Source organism: Sebastes umbrosus, chromosome 20 (assembly GCF_015220745.1).
Source record: "Sebastes umbrosus isolate fSebUmb1 chromosome 20, fSebUmb1.pri, whole genome shotgun sequence".
Lineage (NCBI taxonomy): Eukaryota > Metazoa > Chordata > Actinopteri > Perciformes > Sebastidae > Sebastes > Sebastes umbrosus.
The window spans coordinates 4,954,408-4,977,065 of NC_051288.1; the positions used below are offsets into that span (position 1 = coordinate 4,954,408).

A 22,658-nucleotide genomic window follows, 5' to 3' on the forward strand; every position below is an offset into this window, starting at 1 on the left:
AGTTCTCTGAAAGCTAAGGCGATGATGGGATTCAAACCCACCATGTAGGCACAGTCATGTAGTCCAAAAAATAAATACACAAATATATATATAATCTCATAAAATAGAACTGCACTAAAGATAGGGTTAGACCAAGTCTATGCAAAGGTATTCAGGAGGACTTGTTTTAGGGGAAAGGTTAGCACTAACAGACATGGTGGTGAGAGGATAAACAAACACTGAGCGTCTCCTCTCATCCCCGCTGCACGACGGCTCGTCTCTGTGGGCTCCAGCTGATGTAAAATTAGATCCTCCTTCCTCTGTCGTCACCGTGTGTGTAGAAGCGGCTGTGTCTATGCCGCCATGTATTTTTGTGCAAATGTGTGAGCACCTGCAACCATGCTGTATGTCCGTACATGTGCATGATTTGGCGTCACGGTGCCAACATCCACATTGTCCTGTTCCAGACATCACTCATTCGTCTCGTTTGTTTTCGACTTAACGCTTGTCCGAACATGACTCCTGTCCAGGCCCAAAGTGGCTTTGGTTAATTTGTACAATGTATAGTGAGAACGCCCAACATTCCTTGCTTCAGAGATCTAGCTTACATTTAATGTTTGAAGGTTTGGCCATCGTTTCTATTGGTTATAATAATGTTGTACTCATCAAACTAATTGCTGACATCTTTAAATGGGGTAACATTACTAAAATGGGGCGAGAGGCGTTCAGACAAGTACATGTGTTGTAAACAAGCTAACGGTTAGCAAGATTACCCAAACCACTTTATTTGAAGGTAAAATAATTTAAAGTGAGCGCACCTGAAACGTCCATTTTGAATGTTATCAGCTGATTGAATGGGCGTATCAGGGATTATAACTAGCATTCTAATGCTTCGGATGGGCCAAACTGCACCTAACGCGTTGTGAAAGTGAAACCTAACTGAGTGAATTAAAACAAAATAACTTGAGGTGTAGGCAGCAAAACTACTTGCTCGTGGTTTGGGTTAAAATAAGTATGTCAGTTCAAAAGTACGGTAAAGTAAGTCAACGTTGACTTTTGGTTTTACACAGAACACCGATAACATTCTTACGGGTGAAAGCCCTGTGTTTGTTTGACCCATCCATCCACACCGACCGCCACACCAAAAGAGCTATTTTGCTCTTTATACTACGTCACCTGACTTCCTCCCTTTGCTCCTGTCATAATTACTACAGACACTAGAGGTCAGCGTCGTCTTCTTGTATTCATATCGGTGATAAACCATGTCAATAGATGATAAATAGCCTTCCGAGCCTGCTAGTAGGTGTAGCAGGCCCCTCTCAAGCCATATATATGGGGCTGATAACTGCTGATAACACACATTCAATCAGATGCTATCATTCGAAGTGGGTGCCTGAAATGTGTGTAATAATCCCTCGTTGCACAGGAAAACTGTGCGCAGTTCTGCAGTACAAAAAAACCCATCACAGTTGAACCAGGAACCATGGCCACAAATTTGATATTTAAAACTGACAATTTCGGTGATAAATATATCTTTTTCATTCCTTTTCCTGTTTCAAGTAAGTGTGTTTAAAAGGGTCATCACTAAGACAAACCTTCTAGATAAGTAACATTATTATAAATGATATGTTATATAATAGATGCCAAATAAAATCCTTCATTGTCATGTACTTCTATTCCTGTAGACATTTTTTTTGTATTCCATGTAGCAGCAGCTTTATTCAGCCATCTATTACCTGGTGGACAGAACACCAGAAGTGCCAGAGCTGTGAATAGCTGGGATAAAGAGGACAAATACCATATAAGTTAGCTGCCATATTTTACGGCCATATTATACTTATTGCTGAAAGCTAACCATCTGTTCATGTTACTTATATCCTAACATATGTGAAGGTTACGGCCTCGCTGTCTCCAGCAATAGAAGAAACATGTTGCTATTAGCTGTATGGAGACAGAAAATAGTTCCTGTGCAATAGTTCCAGACATCTTCACCCTTTCATCTCCATCTGTCTTAATTTTGAAATCCTCACACTCACACTCACACACACACACACACACACACACACACACACACACACCCTCTGTAGTGCACGTGTTTGCAATAATGAACTGTGCCTGTAAGGAGTAAATACCACATGGTGGTATCAATGGACAACAGGTGACGTGAGTTTATCGCACAGAGTACACATACAGAAAGCCAAACACACAGTCATCAGCAGCTCGCGTGAGTCTGCGCCCATGCCTTCCTAACCGTACCTGCTGGCGTGTCGAATCACTTTCACGCGGCGGGGTTCATGGGGGCGTGGTGGATCATGCGAAACCCATCGAGCCACGCTCCGCGGCAGACGTTTCACATCGATTGGTGCTGACACCTGGCAAACGCTCCGGCGTTTTCACGTATGGGAGAACATCGACATGCAACTTCCTCCTGCGGTTTTGGGCCCGCTCCCCAAACGTCTTTCCATTACCTTCCAGTGCCACACAGATGTTTCGGTTGATTTCGCGCTGTAACTCGTGAAGGTTCTGGGTTCAGTGGCCTTGTTGTGCTGCTGGTGGCTGTTTGGCTGGACTGAATGGGTTTACAGGAGTGTTTATTTGAGATCAGATTGCCATCTGTCTGGAGCTGTGGAGCCCTTTGTAAGCTCAACCAGTATATCTGAATGGAAGCCATGCCTATTATGTGTACAGTTAATTTGCAATGTCTCTGTGTGACATATAGGACATTCATAATCCAGAGGAAATATAACAGTTAAGGTTTCTGGAGTTAATTTGAGAGCACACTGGTCCATGATTGTACACTACCATACAGTGAATATATACAAATACAATAAATTACATGAAGGAAAAGGGCACTTCCAATCCAATCACATATTTTTTCTGTTGTATAGGCTAGGCATGAAATCAATTTCTTAATCACAAATCTCATTCAAACAATAGACACAACAAAAAACTAAACATATGAGAGATAAGAGAGGTATGACATTGACAACACTGGGATTTAACATTAAAAGGACGGATATACACCAAATTGAACATGGAGAACGGGTGCGCACATAGTGTATACTTCAAGTTTATTTTATGAAGTTAACTTATTTGCGTTCAAGTATATTTCCCAAGTATTCTTTATGTAGTAAGTATACTAATATCAATGTACTAGTAGTATACATGAAAGCGTACTACTTCTTCTTGGGACTAAATTGGCCCACTTTTTAGTTAAAGGTCCCATATTGTAAAAAGTGAGATTTTCATGTCTTTTATATTATAAAGCAGGTTTAAGTGATATATAAATACTGGTAAACTATCAAAACGCTCAATATATGGAGAAATACACACTGCACTAATTCAGAAATTGTGCGTTTGAAACAAGCTGTTTCTGTCCATTTGTGATGTCACAAATATACAATATTTAGACCATTACATGGTTTTAAACGTAAACATTCTAAATGTGTCCCAGTTTATTTCCTGTTGCAGTGTATGTAAATAACATCAGCTGACAGGAAGTAAACATGGACCCAAACTGTTGCATAGCAACGCAAATCCGTTAGAATTCCGTTGAAATGTGCTAAAACGGAGCATTTCAGACAGAGGATAAATACAGGTATATTTAGGCAGACAGTATGAGGAAAATAAAGCTTTTTTTTTAACATTACAGCATGTAAACATGTTCTAGTTGAAACACAAAATACAAGTATGAACGTGAAAATGAGCATGATATGGGACCTTTAATAAAAGTAGATTTTTAAGTACTTTAAGTACTGTACTTTAATTGTAAGAAAAGTAAACTTTGAGTACACAACTACTTTACATCTAAGTTGTATTTTTGTACTGCAACTATACTATGAAGTGAACTAAATTACAAGGGAACTTATAGGTTTACTTCTAGCTTACTAGTTATATACTTGTGGTATAGTGAAAGTTCACTTTAAAGTATACTCTCAGTAAACTACTAGTTTAATAGTTTTGACTGCAAATATACTTAAGTTTAAGTATACTTAGACTTTTCTGTATACTTGGCAATATATGCCAAACTAATTTTGCTAAGTATATATCCGTTAAGTACATAAAAAGTGAACTGAAAGCGTACTCTCTTATTTTGTTTTTAAAAGAAGTATACTAAAAGCACACTTGAATAAACATTTTTTTGGTAAAGGGTGGACGTGTTCACACATGTGCATTCTGCAAAAATATAAATTTTTAGTTGCACCGGTCATCTGAAGTTTACATCATTCGGACACTCGTGTCTACACAGACAAAAAAAAGTGAGTTTTGTGAAACAAGGGGTCTTGTAGTTGCATGGTTGACCTCTCAAATCCAATGTAGACTTAATAATATTCTGGGAAAAATGTTGCAAGACACACACGGAGAGTAATATTAGTGAATAGTCATTATTTTATAAAGAGATGATGGAGACATATTGTTTCCTGCCATCCTGACTAATCCGTTACATTACTGCAGCCACTGAAGCAGCATAATGTTTTGTTATACAAAGTTAACGTATGTGTGCAAATGGAGGCCATCAACTTAGTATTTCATCCTTGATTCCGTGAGGTAAGAGGTTTGTTAAGATATGGATGGGAGTGAAGCTGTGGATTACAGGTTGACCGCTATACTTGCCTGTCAGATATAATGTTCCAACACTTCCTGCGTTGCAGAAGCCTCCATGCTTGACTGTTTTCTTTTGACCTTGCGGTCTAGAATCTATGGAAATTGATGAAAATTGTGGTCTAACTATTTATATCACAAAATGATCGAGTGTAGGTGGAGGGACTAAAGGATAATTTAGGTATGATTCATCACTTGCATAGTTGATTTTTCTTAAAAAACCCTTTATTTATTTAGGAAAGGTTTGGTGAGCATGCACGCTCTGTTTCAGCATGACTCATGCAGTTCTGCATGCGGGAGCTGCACTTTTTCACTGTTATTTGGATGTGGAGGCTAAATGTTCAAGGACACCCACTTCGATGACAGCAACAGATTTACAGCACTAAATCCTTATGTTTTGATGATGGCTGATATTTCACAAATTTGTATTTGAGTAAGAAAATGTGAATGTGAAGGTTTTGGAGTCCTAGCAACTATGTCTGGAGGTCCATGGGAGTATTGGCTGTGCACAAACAAGCTACAGTAACCTATAAAAACCAGGAGAGAACAAACTAAAGAACAGAAGTCATTTTGTCTGCTAATCAGGACAGATCATAATAGAATATAACCCAGTCACCAGAAGGAATGTTGGCATTGTACGTTTCTGCAAACCACAAGATATGTTGAATAACGACGTTTCTGAACCAAAAGAACTGTTCATAAATGCATTTCGTATCAGCCCCGTATCACGCTTGCAGAAACGCTCAATGACACGTGGTTAACGTTGTGAAACGATTGGTTAGGTTTAGGCAACAAAACTACTTGGTTAAGGTTAGAAAAAACATCACGGTTTGTGTTAAAATAATAACATAACAACTTAACGGAAGAATCATAACAATGTAACTAGCTTTCGCGCACTTTCTTATAAAATGTTACGTAACAAGAAAAGCGATGTTACAAAAATAATGTTGCAAAAAATGTTACGTAAAACGTTACGCAAAACAATGTTACGCAAAACAATGTTACATAAAAAATGTTTCTTACAAAAGTTACGTAAACAACGTTACCAGCCAGAGTTAACGATTTATGCTTGTAAAAGGTTACATACAGTACCTTTTAAAGAGACAGGCGCTAAATCGGAGCGCTTCAAACAGAGGGTGAATACAAGTATGATCAGACTTTATGAGAAAAAATAATTCGTTTTTGAACAGTAAATCATGCAAACATGTACTAGTGGAAACCTCAAATACAAATATGAACCTGAAAATGAGCATATGTCCCCTTTAAAAGTCCCCTTTACAACACATTCAGACCACCATCCACAGTGTATGAGTTTATTTACTGCATCATTGATTGGAGAACATCTAACTAGTCCGATAATAAGCTGATCTGTGTCTTATTCTGTTTGACTTCCTCTGTACAATATCCCTGCACACCTTGGCTCTTCTCAAGGACGATCTAACAGTGTATTCCACCCTTCTCCATCTGTGTTGCATTCAACAGGTCCGGACTGTTTTTACCCTTTCTAAGAAGATATCGCAGATCTGGTTACTTCATAAGCAGTACCACTCCCTTTTCGTTGGAGATCTACTCGCTGCCCTGCGAGGCCTCACTCGGCTCGCTGACCTTAAGATAACGCCTCGGAGACACTTCAAGCCCGGGATGCACAGGGGTATGTTTTCCTTCACAACAGTGACTAATTCCTGCATCCGAGGTATGACAAAAGACAACTCTCTCACTGTACCAAAAACAAGTTATTTCCAGCTCTTAATCTAATTCAGGCAGTGTCTGAATTTCTTCAAGTTGTGCAAGACTTTCCCTCAGTACGCTTTTTTTTTTTTTCTTCGCCGTGCCCTTTGCCACAGAGGGAAAGGAGGTAATAGCGTTCACTAATTTGGCCCTGGGCTGCGCAGTCAAAGCCATATGCCAGAGTGAATCTGTAAAGCTAACATTAGGCAGCAGATATCTGAGGCTAGCGGCTGTGGGCTTTGACATCCTGTATTACACCTAATTGCCACCAGACATTACATCGAAGTCTCCCGCAAAAAAAAATCCCCCCACAACCACCTGCTCCTCGCACTGTTTACCTTTTAAACCGGGGAATAATGCAGGGGAGAGCGGGGGCGAGAGTTCCTCGCTGTTATTTTCTGACACCCGAGCTGAGGATTGGGGAACTGGAATGTCAGTAGAAATTTGAATTGGAGACGTGTTAGGATAGTTAAGGGGGTATCCCCCAGTGCATTGTGTTGCAGGGGCACGGGTGTATACTTTTCTGATTTATGTGTTTTTGTAAGAGTAATGAGAGAGGGAGCAAACAGGGCAAGGGTAATATGGAGGCATAACCATAATTAGGTGAATTATAAGTTTCACAGTCATTTTCGTAACGCGGGGGGAAACTTTTAATGAACGTTATACAGCAAGGGGAGTGTAAATGTATTCTGTGGTTATGGCCACGATGCGGTGAGTGTACATTTTTAGCAGTTTTGTACATTTGAACCTAATACCAGTGTCTCATGTGGGCTGTGTATTAATTCATTCTCCTGCACTCCTCTGACATGAAAGACAGGAACATTCCAAAACTCCATGACAGTGTAATGATCAGTGGAGGCTGGTCCATATAGAGGCAGAGGCGGTTGCTCCTCCTCTATTTTTGAGGGGCAAGAGGGACACCAAAATATAAAAAATAGAGTAATTGGTTGAAATGAATCATTACCAAATCTCAGTCCATCCATTATCTGACATTGGACGAAGGCGGGGTACACCCTGGACAGGTCGCTAGACTATCACAGGGCTGACACATAGAGACAGACAACCATTCACGCTCACATTCACACTTACTGGCAATTTAGAGTCAACAATTAACCTGCATGTCTTTGGTCTGTGGGAGGAAGCCGGAGAACCCGGAGTAAACCCATGCTAACACAGGGAGAACATGCAAACACCACACAGAAAGGCCTGCTGGCTGCCTGCAGGGCAGGCAAGAAAGTGGTGGTGGTGGCAAGGGAGGACGGGTTGCTGCCTTCCTCCCTTGAGGTGGGACCTCTTCCATCAATTCGACGTATTTCATTTTTTTCACGCCTATCTGTGATTGGCCAAAACATGTAAAATGACACTCCAAGGGAGGCCATCCTGATCTCCAAATGTCATCTGCAATTTCTACCACTGTATTTGTACGTGATGAACTGGCAGTAAAGTATCAGACAGCAGCATATTGTGAAAGAAATTACAATGTGCAAATTGTGAGCTACTTCTAAACACATAGACAAAACAACTTTGGAGCTTTGGATCGAGCTGTAGCTAGCTACTAGTGTTAGCCAAGTCAACAGTTAGCTTGTTGTAGCAGCCCTGAAATGAACCGCGCAGTAGTCCGTCGCTATCGTAATAATTTATATAGCGCTAAAACGCAAAGGGCTTTCCAGTTTAAAACATTTACAGAATAAAAATTTTAAATGAAAATCCCATGTAAGCCCCCCCCCAGCCCCCATATGACATACAAAAATTAGGAACATGAGAGCACATGCAGTATATCAAGCAGAACTGAGCCAATACATAAAATACAAAGTAAGAAAAATAACTAAATAAAATGACATGACACCGTGGGTCGGTTTTCCTTCTGTCCTCCCCAATTTTGTGAGTCACCAGCCGCCACTGGTAATGATGAAATGATTTCCTAGCTCTGTATCCTCTCACACCACAGTGTCAACCCCTTAATAAGTCTAAGCGCCGCTCACTCTCTTTTCGACTTGTAAAGCCTCCCGCAAACACTGCTGAGAACTCTCCGGTGTGGAAATAATAACCCAGTTATAAAACAACGGTGTTTACGGACTTCATGACTCCACTTTGGAAGGAAACCATAAAGTTTTGTTGCGAACTTAATTCAATTTCTCTGTCTGGTACACTTGGATACAAAGCTCCACATCCAAAAGGTGACCTAAACGATCGGACTTGGCTGTCGGTTGTGATGTATTTCGGTTTGAGTTACAGTGGCAGCTTCGATAGAAAATACTGGCTGGATTTTAGACTCTTTGTTTTCTCGAATACTTTTCTTTAATGAACCAATTAATTTTTTGAGTTTCCAGTTATTTTCACCAGATTGCCTGTAATCATTTATTGTAATCAGTGCAATCTGAAATTACTTGGGTAACACTATGGCAATGGGACTTTAATGAAGGAAGAATGAAATACAGATATTGATCCCTTTGGGGAAATTATGCATGAAGTCAAGTAAATTCATATATAGCCTACAATTATACAACTATAGTCAGTGTCAGGACAGATGAATAAAAAAAGGAAAATATATCTTTCTTTGTGTGTGTTTATCGCATAACTGCTCATGGGCACTTGAGTGGGTCAAGTAATTGAGAGCCTTTCATGTACAGATTTCAACAGCTGTAAAGTCCCTTTAATTGTTAGCAGAGTTCAGCGATAGAGTGCTACAGGAATGTGTCCTAAAACCCCGGAAATGAGTTATGTTAGCGCTTGCGGTTCCTTAGTCTGGAAGTCAATGGGTGTGTTTGAATGGGTTTTTAGTTAGATGCCTGAAATAAGGTCTGTGGTTTACACAAGCTGAAGAGATTTTAAAGTTGTGTTCTACGACATCAAATATGTCAATTAATATCCCACTTGTGAATTTTTAAGCCTTTATGTGTCTTTAAAAAAGGCGGTTGCTAACAAGTGGCTAAATAAGACGACTAAATACCTCGTTGTGTATACTCACTCATCACTAAATTCACTTATGAACATTTTTGAGGCCAGAAATCGACTGTGTAGATTTTGAATATTGGCAGTTTTTTAATGATATCAGATGGCGAATCGAACATTTGCTCGGTGTTTCGGAGTTTAGAAGCTCCATAAACTGCCGTGACAGCTAGCCAGCGCCTGCCGGGGTCGCTACCTCGCCAGCCGGGCGGTCACGCTCACAGACCGCTATGAGCTGGCTGGAGCTCTCTCTAGAGACCGGTCTCGAAGACGAGGGGCTTTTATTTCCTTGTTGCCGGGTGGTTCGTTTAAATATCCCAACACAAATGTAAAATATAGGGTAACCTGTGATTATGGCTTTTTGGAGTTGAAAAGCTCAAAAATCGCCCGCGGGCATAGCTCGCTCGCTCACAGACCGGCTACAGAGCAGCAGAGTGGCGAGGGAAAGAGCTGCCTCTGACGGGGCAGAGAGATACCTGCTGAGACAACATATTACTCTAATATCTGGAGAGAGATCATTACGCAGTTTTTTTGCTGTTGAGCCATGTTTTATATTTACCCTCTCCCCTCGTTGATGATTCTGTTTGTCTCACTTCACCATGAGCTGTTAGAATGAATAGTTTAAGGGCTGGTGGAGCTAAACCTGCAGTATTTAGTAGTATAAGTTAGTCAGTAGGCTGTATAAGTTGTATTTTTTTATAAAATTGCATGAGTGGTACGAGTTTTTTTTGCTTTAAGAGCTTGTTTAAAGACTAAAGCCTGGCCTAGCCTACTGCAAAATAAACCGCTTTAACTGTTTCACACTACATACTACTGAGGAACGCAGTATGCAGTATGTACTGTATACTGCGTTTGTCAGTAGTATGTAGTAGGCAGTTTCGAATATAGTCATGTTTGTTGTCAAGTCTCCTAATGATGATGTCTTTAGAACAACTGATTCATGGGGAAATTAAGGGAAATACAGTACTTTGCTATCGTGCTGTAGTTGCAGCTTCTGTTTAAAAAAAAAAAAAAAGTGGTAGTCTCTCAAGCAGCACAGTCTACACCCAGTCCCACCCCTTGAGGAAACCACGGTTACATATGGATCCGAGTAGACAAACAAGAACAATATTCAAGTTTTACCTCAATGAACGTTTCACTGTGTGTGTCACATTGTGTGTGTGTGTGTGTGTGTGTGTGTGTGTGTGTGTGTGTCACATTGTGTGTGTGTGTGTGTGTGTGTGTGTGTGTGAGAGAGTGGTCGACAGAGAAAGGTGAAGGAGATTTACAGCCCTAATCAAAAACTGGCCCACGGTTGGAAATGTAGCGTGAATGATGCCATGAAACTGTCCCCACTCTGATGCTGTGATTTATCACACAATATGGGAGTCATAAAAGAGCACCAGTTACGAAAGCAAAAAAAAAATCAAATCAACAACAGGGACAAACTTTCATGAGCTGTCCTGTGTAGTGTAGCCTGCGTGCATGGCCATCCACATTTCCCTGCCAGAAAAGCAAACAAATGTACATTTGGATATTTTCTTTTTCGCCTCGGATGTTACACAAACCCCGTTGCCACCGCGGGATGATGCATCGCGCCGCCAACCCGTCATCAATATGGATAATTACGCTTTTCTGCGAAACTCGGCGCAGTCGCGTTGTAAATATTTTTGCAGGGAATCGGGTTGTTATTCCCACGGTGGCTCGCACGCACTCCAGGCCTTCCTGAGATGAACCCAAGCATATCCCGTGTGTCACTGTGTATCTGCGCTGAGAGGAAGCATGACCAACTGCACTTTGGCACTTCATTAAACAAATCACTGGAACGCTTACGCCACCAGCTTGCAGGGACTCCCAGAAATAGAGAGAGAAGGAGAGAGAGAGAGAGAGGGGGGGGGGGGGTTGTGTAATATCCTTTGTCTCCTCATGGAATACACGCATATAAACACATGGATAATATATTTTAAATATTAGTGCAGAAATGATTAGTCTATTGATTGACTGATAGAAGCTTTTGACAAGTATAAATTGTTTAATTTATCAAGCAATAATTCACATCCACTGTTTCCAGCCTCTCATATGTGAAGATTTGCTGCTTCTCTCTGTTCCATATTATTCTAAATTGAATTATTTTGTGTTTTAGATTCTGCTCTTTTTTTAGAGGAATAGGGTTGGAAGACAGGGGATGTTCAGGAGGAGATGAAGAAAACAGTAGATGTCACATAGAAGTAGTATACATCATCTGAAATCTGGGAACCTGAAGATTAATTTGAGATGCAGCTCAGCGCTGTGTGTCAAGTTGTTCTAGTCATTAATAAGAATAAAAAATTGATTAAAAAGTAAATGAAAATAATTTGTGAAAGTGTGTAATGCTTAGAACATTCTGATAGAAGTATATGATGGTCATCCCTATGCTCTATTATGTCTCATAAATTGTTGCAGCAATTTTTGGGTTGATATCATTTGATACACAGATTTAGTGCTAAATTTAACAATTTTTTACCACTCGAGAATTGATAAAAATTATCAATAATCCCTCCAAAATACCACATTATGACACCAAGACTTTGAAGAACACCATAGAAAAAGCCATGCTGTGATTTGGCATCAAACATTTTTGACATTTTAAGATAAATAACAATAATAATACATCTTATTTATGGGCGCCTTTCAAAACACTTTGAAAAGCGGAGAGAGAGTCAGTGTTATGGATGTCTGGTGGGAGGGAGTTCCGGAGGCGGGGGCAGAGCAGCTAAAGGCTCTAGACCCCATGGTTGTCAGGCGGGCGGGTGGCACAGTGAGGTTGATGGAAGAAGAAGACCTGAGAGTGCGGATGGGTGTGTAAATAAGCAGGAGTTCAGAGAGGTACTGGGAGCGAGGTTATGGATGGCCTTAAAAGTGAGAAGCAGAATCTTGAATTCAGTGCGATATTTAAACGGGAGCCAATGAAGATGCTGAAGGACAGGAGTGATGTGTTTAATGGAGGTGGTTCTGGTGATGATGCGAGCGGCAGAGATTTCTGTAAGAATTGTATTTTTCTGCGATTGGATGGCGAGCGCTTCTGTTGTGGAAACTGCTCAGAAACCCCCTAATTCTCAATCTACCTACAGTAGGAAAGACATCCATCCTCTGAAAAATGGTCCCACTACAATGAAATGGCTACTTTGGAGACTAACATCATCACACATGAATACAGTTGGGCTCATTGGATCCACAAGAGTCTCAGCTTTACAGTGATACGCAATTTAAAATGTTTTAAATCTTACCAACAAGCTAGCATGACATTGTTGGTACCAATTGGTTCTTCTTCTAGTTTCATATGATATCTGAACCTTCACTCTAGCTTTAAAGGTGAACCCGCTACAGCCTTTTACCTTGTTAACACTTTGTTTTGAAAAACGGACGTAGTCACGCGTGAATCCTTCCGCTAACTTCATCAAGTCCGTCACTGTCAGCTCGATCTGGGCTGTTTCAATGCATCATCAGTCGGCTGATTACGGCATTAAAAAATATATAATACTTTCATTATTAGATAACAGTATAAAAAATAACCTTACTAAATAATCACGACATTTGGTGCTTGAATAACATCTCTGCTCCTTTTCCATAAGATCTCGTCAAAGTGTACTAAGGTTTATGATGATAGCGAAGGTGGTGTTTGTTTAAGAGGCAGGCCCACCTCTGCTACAAAACACTGCCGGCAGCCCTGATGATGGGTGCTGCTGAAAGACGACTTACGAACGAGGCATCACTCTCACTCAGTAGGAATCTGTGGCTTGTGAAAAGGATCTGCTTCTGGGACAAAACAAAACCCCAAAGCAGAGTCCAGCAGCCACAGAGAGCAGGTCAGAGCACAGCCCAAAATAGAACAGGGAATCCTGACGTTTGTATTTAAAGGGGTTGGGAAACACCTCCTCCCACGTGTGTGTCACACTCACACACAGAGACAAGAACAGGAGGCCTGACTATAATAAATGAACTGCCACGGCGGTGCTATTTCAGGTTGGGTCACTGGAATAATAATACAGGGCTGGAGGCACAGCTGGGGCAGCGATCACACGTTCCCTTTGCGTGTGGTGCTGAGCTTGTTTCTGCCTCCTTGTCACACACAGACACAGACAGACAGGTAAAGCAGATTCAGACTTCACCATTAAATCCTTGTCTGACTGGATCTGAAAATACTCTCTCGCTGTATGTCACTCTTTGTCACCTCAGTATTCAGTTTCATCTCAGGAGAAAAGTGCTCTGGAAATAGGAGGATTTAAGTTGATGGAGTTTTGCAGATTTTGTCTGTCACATGTGAAAAAATAGTCAAGTGAGTGAGTGTTTTAAAAAGTTCCCTGTGGAGACTTCTAGTAGCACTATGGAGCTGTGTTTATATGAGTTGGGTCCCTGTTTTGTTTATCTCGTGGACGGTGACGCACCTAAACGCGGGCGACACATTACACAGTCTTACCAATGACGTCACACTATTGATCTACTACTGATCTACAGGTGGTGGTAACACGCCAAGATATATAAGACGGTAAGCTAGTGAACATGGGCGTAGGCCTCAACGATGCTGGATTTTTTATTTGCAGCACTTGTAGAATTTGTAGAATTTATTGTTATGTCTTTATCCAGATTATTCTGGAATTCCTTCTTTATTTTTGGCAGGCTGGTGGTAGGTGTGACTTAACGTCTGACACATACTGACTGTATATAAGAACTGGACGCAGTCTCTGTGATGTCACCCATTGGTTTGTGGACTGCCGTTTTGATGCCTAGAGTTCGGCATTTTGTCGCCATCTTGGTTTATGCCCGTTGCCATCTTGGTTTTTGGCCATCGCCGTCTTGGTTTTTGGCTTTCAACATCTTGGTTTGTGGTTGTCGCCATCTTGGTTTTTGCTCGTCGTCATCTTGGTTTTTGCCATGGTGGTTTTTGGCCGTCACCATCTTGGTTTTTGGCCATCGCCATCTTGGTTTTTGGTTGTTGCCATCTTGGTTTTTGATTGTTGCCATCTTGGTTTTTGGATCGCCGTCTTGGCCGTAACAGTTAATAACTGGTTTGCTATTATAAAGTTGCAAATGATGATTATGATACCTTGTTAAATGGATAATAAATACTTTGTAAAGCATCTATAAACATTATTGAGATAGTTCATTCTTTATCAATGGTCAATAAAGTTTATAGATGATTGAAAAACTATTTCTTAAAGTTTACAAAACATTTGGTGATAATTAATATATTAATACTTAATATAGTATATAAAATGTGACAATTTGTGCAACAATAAACTGTTAATAGATAGTGTACTAATGTAATCAGAATGTAATTTACGTACGTTATCAGCTATGATAAAATATAGAATGTTTAAACAAATTATTACATATTACACAAACTAATGATAAAATAACATAAATTATAGCATAACTAATAATTAGTAAACATCATTCATTATCATTTAATTGTTTGTTAACAGTAAAATAACTATTAACTAAGTTTAATTAACCATCAATTTACCATTTATAAATGATGGCTATTATGAAGTGTTACCTCTTACCCACAGCCTCATTCAGTCTCTTATAGTACTTTCTTCCCTCATCACATGACCACATGTAGCTCAGTCCCCAGCTCTCCTTCCCCAAGCCATACAGGTCTACTCTCAGACCCCCCCACGCCCCAGCCCCTGCACTCCATGCCCACCCAGGTCCCTCCACAGAGGGGCTTGCACCCCAGTGGAAACAGGCCTGGTCTGGTTACCCACCATGGAGATGATGGATTGACGGCTCACTTACGGGAAAGGCCGGGGCCTTCAGGTAAACAAGTGCAAAGCTGTATTAAATATGAAGGAGAGAAAGAAAACATGTTCTACCTTTTGGCTAGAATGGAGGGGAAAAGGAGACAGGAATGCGGTTTATGCATTAAAACCTGAAGCTGACATGCTGCGTTAAAAAAGAGTACACGTTCAGGAGTCCCACTCAGGCCAATTCCCATCTCTAGATAAAGCAAATGTGACTTGGTTATTTGTGTTCTAATTGCTTTTCCAAATTAGCGGATTACATTAAGATTGTATCTGCAACTAGCACACTTTGACACAGCGCTTCAAACATGAATGGTACCTTTTAGAAAAGCCCTTGGATGCTTGATAGTGGTGACATTTTTTTCCTCTATCCTGCCTTCATTTTCCTCCAGGAGGCCTATACCAAGCAATGATCCATGAGGAGCCAAATCAACAAGGAAATTGGGCTAGATCTTTGCCCTCCCAAATGCTGTATAAAAGCCATTTTGCTCATTACCCTGCCATGAGGAACGTTCACCAACATTACTCTCTGATCGGTCCTGATGGCAGCAATTTCATCTTCTAACAATCTCATCCTGACAAATTAATTTCTGCTCCATTTTTTTTTCTTTTATGCCAAAAAAGAACCCCTTCAATTCAGTAGTGACAAAAACTGAGACTGGCAAAACGAGATAATTTAAGTGACTGTAAATGATGATTAACCAAAGCTACAATGCCCTGGCTCTTCCAAAGACGGGGAAAGTCTACGTTACCTAAAGAAAAACTGCTGTAAAGTTTTAGCCATATAAATAAGAGGAAATTAATTAAATGCAGGGCGGGCGGTTTGGCGCCATGGAAAGAATACACAATTTAGAGTCTCGCGCCAGGGAGCCAAACGGACAAAATGAAGGTGATCAGTCATATTTTGCTGCTTTTTGACATTAAGCATATGCTTTTTTTTCTAAGAGGTCAGCTAAGCAATTTAGACAAATTGGACAAAATTGCAAAGGTAAACATAGGGAGAGGTCTCGTAATGTTTCTTTCACTCTTTTTTTTTCTTTCCCTCAGTCTCATTTTCAGACACTACTTTGTTTAGTAAATCGCTAACCTGAATTTTCTGTGACGGTAATGTTGAGACAAAACGACTCCGTCAGGGCTATCAGGGGCAGGACTGTGTTATGGTGTTTGACTTCACCACCATCCACCGAGCCAACTCAAACTGCACTCCTTTGCCCTGTAAAATACTTATGCAACTGAAACTACACTGTAGTATATTAACTGCACATACAGTATAAATTAGGGGTGTCACAATACCAGAAACTTAGTATTCAGTACCATTACTGGTGAAATTTCATTATTCTTTATACCAATTCCATACCACGGTAAAAAACAAAAGTAAAACAATAAATTCCATGTACTTCAACATACACTCCTTTAAAAACGTATAATATATATTAGTCTTTTTCCAGAGTAAAACTATAAATGTGACTATTGTTGAAGTGCCACTTTATCCTATAGCCTACATGTTCTGCACCAGTGTTGCCTTCATCAGCCTGTAGGAACTCTGCGAAAAAGTGTAATTTCTAACTAAGTTTTTTTACGAAACACTCTATTTTAAAAACAAGAGTTTTTTGTGAACATAAACTAATTGGGAGCTTTATGATCTGCTTTGTAATATTTACCCAGTGCACATTTTGACATTGAATAGCTGCCATTACATCCACTATAGTGTTGGAGAAGAGCATCCTGCCTACGTTGTTTCATGGAACTGTCAAATACATTTATCAAGGTGCTTGTGATTTGATTTGATTTTTCCCCCAGGTGCACAATTTGCAACTGTTTCAATCCAGCTATGTGTATAATTTTTTGCGTAATCATAATATGATGAATATGTTGCGATTGTGCTGGTTGTGTGGTGTACAGGGGTGCAAAAAAAATAGAAAGGTGGAACCAGCTGCAGGTGGTGGGGCACCAATGTGAAGAAAGTTTTCTATCATGTAGGGCAGCCTATATGGGACTGCATCATGTTTTCTCCACTGAAAGGGCACCCTAGAGGGCACTTTATCACATTTTCTCCACTGGAAGGGCACCCTAGAGGGCACTTTATCATGTTTTCTCCACTGGAAGGACACCCTAGAGGGTACTTAATCATGTTTTCTCTACTGGAAGGGCATCCTAGAGGCCACTTAGTCACATTTTCTCCACTGGAAGGACACCCCAGAGGGCACTTAATCACATTTTCTCCACTGGAAGGGCACCCTAGAGGGCATTTTATCACGTTTTCTCTACTGAAAGGGCACCCTAGAGGGCACTTAATCATGTTTTTTCCCCTGGAAGGGCACCCTATGAACACTTTATTACATTTCCTCCACTGGAAGGGCACCCTAGAGGGCTCTTAATCATGTTTTCTCCACTGGAAGGGCACCCTACAGGGCACTTAATCACATTTTCTCCACTGGAAGGGCACACTAGAGGGCACCTCATACTATTTTATCTACCATAGGGGCATCCAAGAGGGCACTTTTGCTGCATTTCTTGCAAACATGAGGGCACCAAGGGAGGTGGTCGCCCACCTCACCCCGAGTCCACCAGTGTGCCGATGTGATGTGGACTTGAATCAAATTGCTGATCCCCTGAGATTCATACAAGTGGCTGCAGGGTCAGCCTCAGTGCACCACTTCGGGGTCGACTCGTCGGCCGAGACCCAGCCAGGGCCTTTCAGCACCATGTTTCCATGTGGTACAATAATGGCAAGATGAATCATTGGCAACAGGCACACACACACACACTCACTGAAACCATCGGTAACACCTTTTGGGTCTAGACATGCGTGCAAGGTGCTGAAAAGTGAGAGCGGGCTGCAAGGTGATTGGTCGTACCGACCGCAGAACTGAGGTTTACACAGGGAGAGTAACAAATATCGGTTGCTAAGACACTAAAAAAGGAAACCTGCTGCTGCTTTTCTATTCTTCCACAAGTCTTTTTGTTTTTCCTCCCCTTTTTGGAGCGCGCTGGAATTCCTCGGTCAGTCTTCACTTCCTTTCGACAGTTTCAATGAGGCAACGGTTCACATTTTGACAGGTTTTTATTCCACCTTTTTAGCTTAAAGTATCATTGAAATGATGATTGTGGCCACACGTTTAGTAACAGACAGTGTGTAGATGTAAAACATTAACCGTCCCTTTAAGTGCGGAGCCCTTGACTGTTCGGTTTTGTTGTCATCTATTTATCTAATGACTCCTTCACAGTTTAGACAGTGGGCTAGATTCTGTCCACTCCTGTATGCCTAAAAAAGCACGGTGCTGCCATAACCCTAATCACCTAATTGCCCTGCCCTGCCTCATTAGAAAACAAGCCTAACTGGAAAACCACCTTAAGTGGCCTAAATTAATGAGACCTTCACACTGGATGCTGAGTCATCAGAGGCTTGAGTCAGGGCGACGTCACCACAAGGGAAACGGCTGCTCCATAAACTGTCAATGGGTGTTTGGTAGGCAGTGGAGAGGCTGACGCTGACCCTCTGACCATCATTACGACACATGTCGCACTATTTGGTATCTGTGATTGTTGCGAGTCACCATGTATTGTTACTGTACGAGTTTTGGGCACAATGGTCCCAGAAAGTGGCACACTGTTGGCTTGCTATTGGTCAACGGTGATAATTTGCAGGTCAAAATTGACCAAACTCAACGTCAACTCGGGGTTTCACAGAATAGTCGACACTGAACTAAACTAAATTTTACAAAATTACATTTGAACACATCATTATAATATTTTTAATTTACATTCGCCCAATAATCATTATTACTGAATAGAGCTTGAACACATCATAACGTAACTCAATGTAACCTCTGTACGTTAAGCTGTTAGCTCTGTTATTTAGCCAAGCAGGACTGTGCTGCTTACCGGCTGCTAACAGCTAACGTTACTAGCACTTGTCCTGCCGATTACAACACAGATCCAATAAATGTGACCAATAAATACATAGATATAATTGTTTTTAATTGTTCTTTAATATTTAAATAATAAATTGTACATCAGCAACTTGGTAAAAATTCTTCAAAATTAAAAGGAATGACAATTGAAGTGTAAACCTTTTATAATGAAGCAACAAATTGGTCAAAACTTAAACAGGAATTAAAATTCCAGTATATAATGTATATAAACACAGAACTGAATTGAATAGACCTGCCCCTCTATCTATCTGTATATCTATCTATCTAGAGTCAGTATTGGCACAATATCCGATCCAGTATCGGTGCATCCCTAGTCGACAACTTTTTGGAAGTAGTCAATGACCACTAAAATGCAACAGTCGTGAATGCCCAAATGTTGAAGTGGAAAATTTGCAAGGATTTACTTGGTGCGCACAAGTAAATCCATGAGTCCATTAGAATACATTTATTTTTACGTGTTATTTGGCTGTTCTAAATGCTAGTGTGACAAGGCCTTATTGTATTTGGGTATTTGGAGCAGTAGATATTGGAAGAAGGATTCTCTTTTTTTTATGCAAAGTTCTAATAGTAACAAGCCTGAAACTGATAAGTAACAGATCATCATAGGACGTTATTGAACTTGACAGTGAACGGCATCCAAACAGGCAGGACGACTGCAGTGATGACCCCATTATTTTACAGCCACTGAGCTTCACAGACCTCATAACTCACCAGCTCTGAGGACGTAGTGTGATGACTTCATTATGTTCGCTCCCATGGTGCTGCATTCCTACCTGTTGCCCTCTGACCTCCGACATGCTGCGTGGACGGTAGACATGTGTCTCTAGAGCAGAGGAGACGCACATATTCTGGCTTAAAACAAGCTGTAAAATATCAACACTGTCGAGATCGTTCTGGGATAAACACAGTGAGTGGAGGGTTGGTGTTGGCAAACACTTCCTCGACTCCTTTGCCTTCTTTAATTTTATATTTCCAGTTTCATTGCTCCAGCTGGCGGTCTGCTCCCCTGCTCTTGTCTGTCTTAATTGACTGATTTTATAGGAAAAATATTGAAAGTTGACACAAATGGACATTTCATTTATGCTTCCGCATGCTAGCGACGCATGTTTGCATGCATGCCTGTTGTCATGCAGCCCTGTGTATCCTGGGAGGACGCTGATGCCTGCACAAGAGATATGGGATGACAAGCGCATTTAGATAATGTGACATTTAGTTCTTTCCATTACAGCAAATCTTCTTTGCTGTGTTGGTTGATCATTTAGTACAGCAACAAATAGAAGACCTGTCTTTTAGCCCAGGATTTTTTGGGAAACGCGCTTATTTAATTTCTTGCTGGGAAATAAATGAAGAGATCGATGACACACTCATGTTTGTGCGTTAAGCACATTAGCCTAGCCTAGCATAAAGAATGGAAGCAGGGGGGAATAGCTAGCCTGGCTTTTTCCAAAGTTCAAAAACAAGCATACCAACACCTCATCCTGTTCGTACGAAAAGGCATATGAATGACAAGATAATGCACAAGGCATTTAGCGTGCAATAAGAACGCCAGTCTTGCTTTTGACGTGCCATTTGTATGCCATGTAGTCTCTGCTGACTGCAATGTAAACGCAATCCGTGTAAATATGCTATGCTCAGAGCTGGTGACGCAGAATAAAAAGCGAGAAAGGCCGCCAACGGTCGGTGGGTCCAACAAACACAGGACTTTTAACCATGAGATAAGGAGTGATTTGTTTTGTCAGTTCCGTTAGTGGAATTTATCTTTTGTCATTTGTTTTTAGCGACGTTTGTGACGTGTTTTCCGTAGTTATGTTACGTTGTTTCTCTACGTATTTTATGGACTTATTTTAAGCCCAACCAAGATGTGTTTCCTAAACCTAACTAAGTGGGTTTGCTGCCTAAACCTAACTGCGGACTTTACCGTGTTTTTTGTTAAGTGGCGTACAAATGACACGCGCAAAGTGGCGTACGAATGACACGCAAAAATACTAAAATGCGTCTTCATGACACGCAGAATGTCCATATAATGTTGTGCTATTTAAACGCCTCGAACACCTCGTCTACCACAAGATACAACCTGTTGTACAAAAGAGTGCAAGACTCATTCCACCGAGATGCACTACAGAGCGCCACAGGAAGTCATTCTTGCCAGTGGCCATCAAACTTTACACTTTCTCCCTCTGAGTGTCACACACTTTCAGTCAATAGACTGGACCCAATACTGACTTAACTGTACAATAATTTGTGCAATAATTACCTGTGCAGTACTGTCATTGATACTGCATACATTCCTATTCATTTCTTATTTATACCATTCTGGAAAATGATTTCTGATTCTGAAATAAAAAGCTAAATGCCATAAGTTGTGATTTTACAGGAAGTTACATTATGTATGTATTTGCGAATAGCAGCAAGTAACTTCCTGTAAAACCACAAGTTGTTGCATTTAGATTTCTGTTTGTGTACAGACTGAACTTCCAAAATTCAACATATTAATCACTAAGCTGTAGAGGTGCTGTAAGGTGTATTTTTTAGCTTCATACAGAGCCAGGCTAGTTATAGAGCGGTATATCAATCTTCTCCTCTGACTCTTGGCAAGAAAGCAAACTGCCCAATTTTCCTCACATTTCCCAAAATGTCCAACTTTTAAGAATTTTTAATTTTAACAAACTGCAAAAAATCTTAACTGAGTCCGCTTTACTGTAAGAATGTAGAGTGCAGTTATACTACTACATGCAGAGTAGAAGAGTAAGAGAATCTTCACCTGAAATTATTTAGGAGAAATAGTAATTTTGAACGGTTCCTCAGTGCTTTGGTGAACAGACGACTGTGAGTCTATCAGTCTGTTCTGCCCTACAGCGGTCCAACCATCTGTGTCTCATCTTCTGAAAGTATTTACCATTCACTTCCCTTCTGCCTGCCATCCCTCTGTGGGAGACGGAGGTGTTGATAGTCGAGAAATGATGGTTCTACTGATGCCTTATTTTGGCAAACTCATCACTCTGACCTCAGTGTTCAGCCTCGGGTGATGTACTGCAGCCAGACCGTATGGTGGATTGAGTTATAGGCCTTCACAAGTGTGTGTTCAAGGTAGAGATGCTCTGCAACCATGAATACTCTAGCTGCTTGTGTGAAATCGTAGAGGAAGGAGCTAACAATTTTTTTGCTTTTTACCATGCAATTACAGTAAAACTAGTTGTTGATTTCAATCAGGGGAGTCCATCACACACCCATGGATCGAACAGCGCCACAGGACATACCATTTGTTACAAAGATTTTGTGCTAAATTTAACCATTTTTTAACACTCAAATGATTTAAAATGATCAGTAATCCCTCCAAAGTACCACATTTAGACACCAAGTCCTTGAGGAACACCATAGGAAAAGACGTGCTGTGATTTGTTATCAAAAACTCTTTACATTTGGAGATTTCTGCAAGAATTGCATTTTTCCGCTATAGGATGGCATTTTTTGGCAATAGGATGGCAAACATTTCTGTTCTAGAAACTGCTCAGAAACCCCCTTATTGTCAATCTAGCTAGAAAAGCCATCCATCCTCTGAATGCACTCGGTCTGTAGTTTGTGGCTGTAAAGTTTCATGAGGCTGTGATTATCCTAGAGGTCAAAAAAATGGTCTCACTACAACGAAATGGCTCCTATGGGGGCTAACATCATTACACATGAATATACTTGGGCTCATTGGATC

The 22,658-nt window shown here is 40.7% G+C and overlaps 1 long non-coding RNA gene across 5 annotated transcripts in view; it reads left to right on the plus strand.

The window, feature by feature from the left end:
- The window catches only part of LOC119479398, a 379,295-nt gene that overhangs the window by 199,021 nt on the left and 157,616 nt on the right, over nt 1-22,658 (plus strand). For all 5 annotated transcript variants that reach the window (XR_005204671.1, XR_005204673.1, XR_005204675.1 and 2 more), the window contains one exon: nt 6,064-6,232. This is a non-coding gene — a long non-coding RNA (uncharacterized LOC119479398). The remainder of the gene's footprint in view (nt 1-6,063; nt 6,233-22,658) is intronic.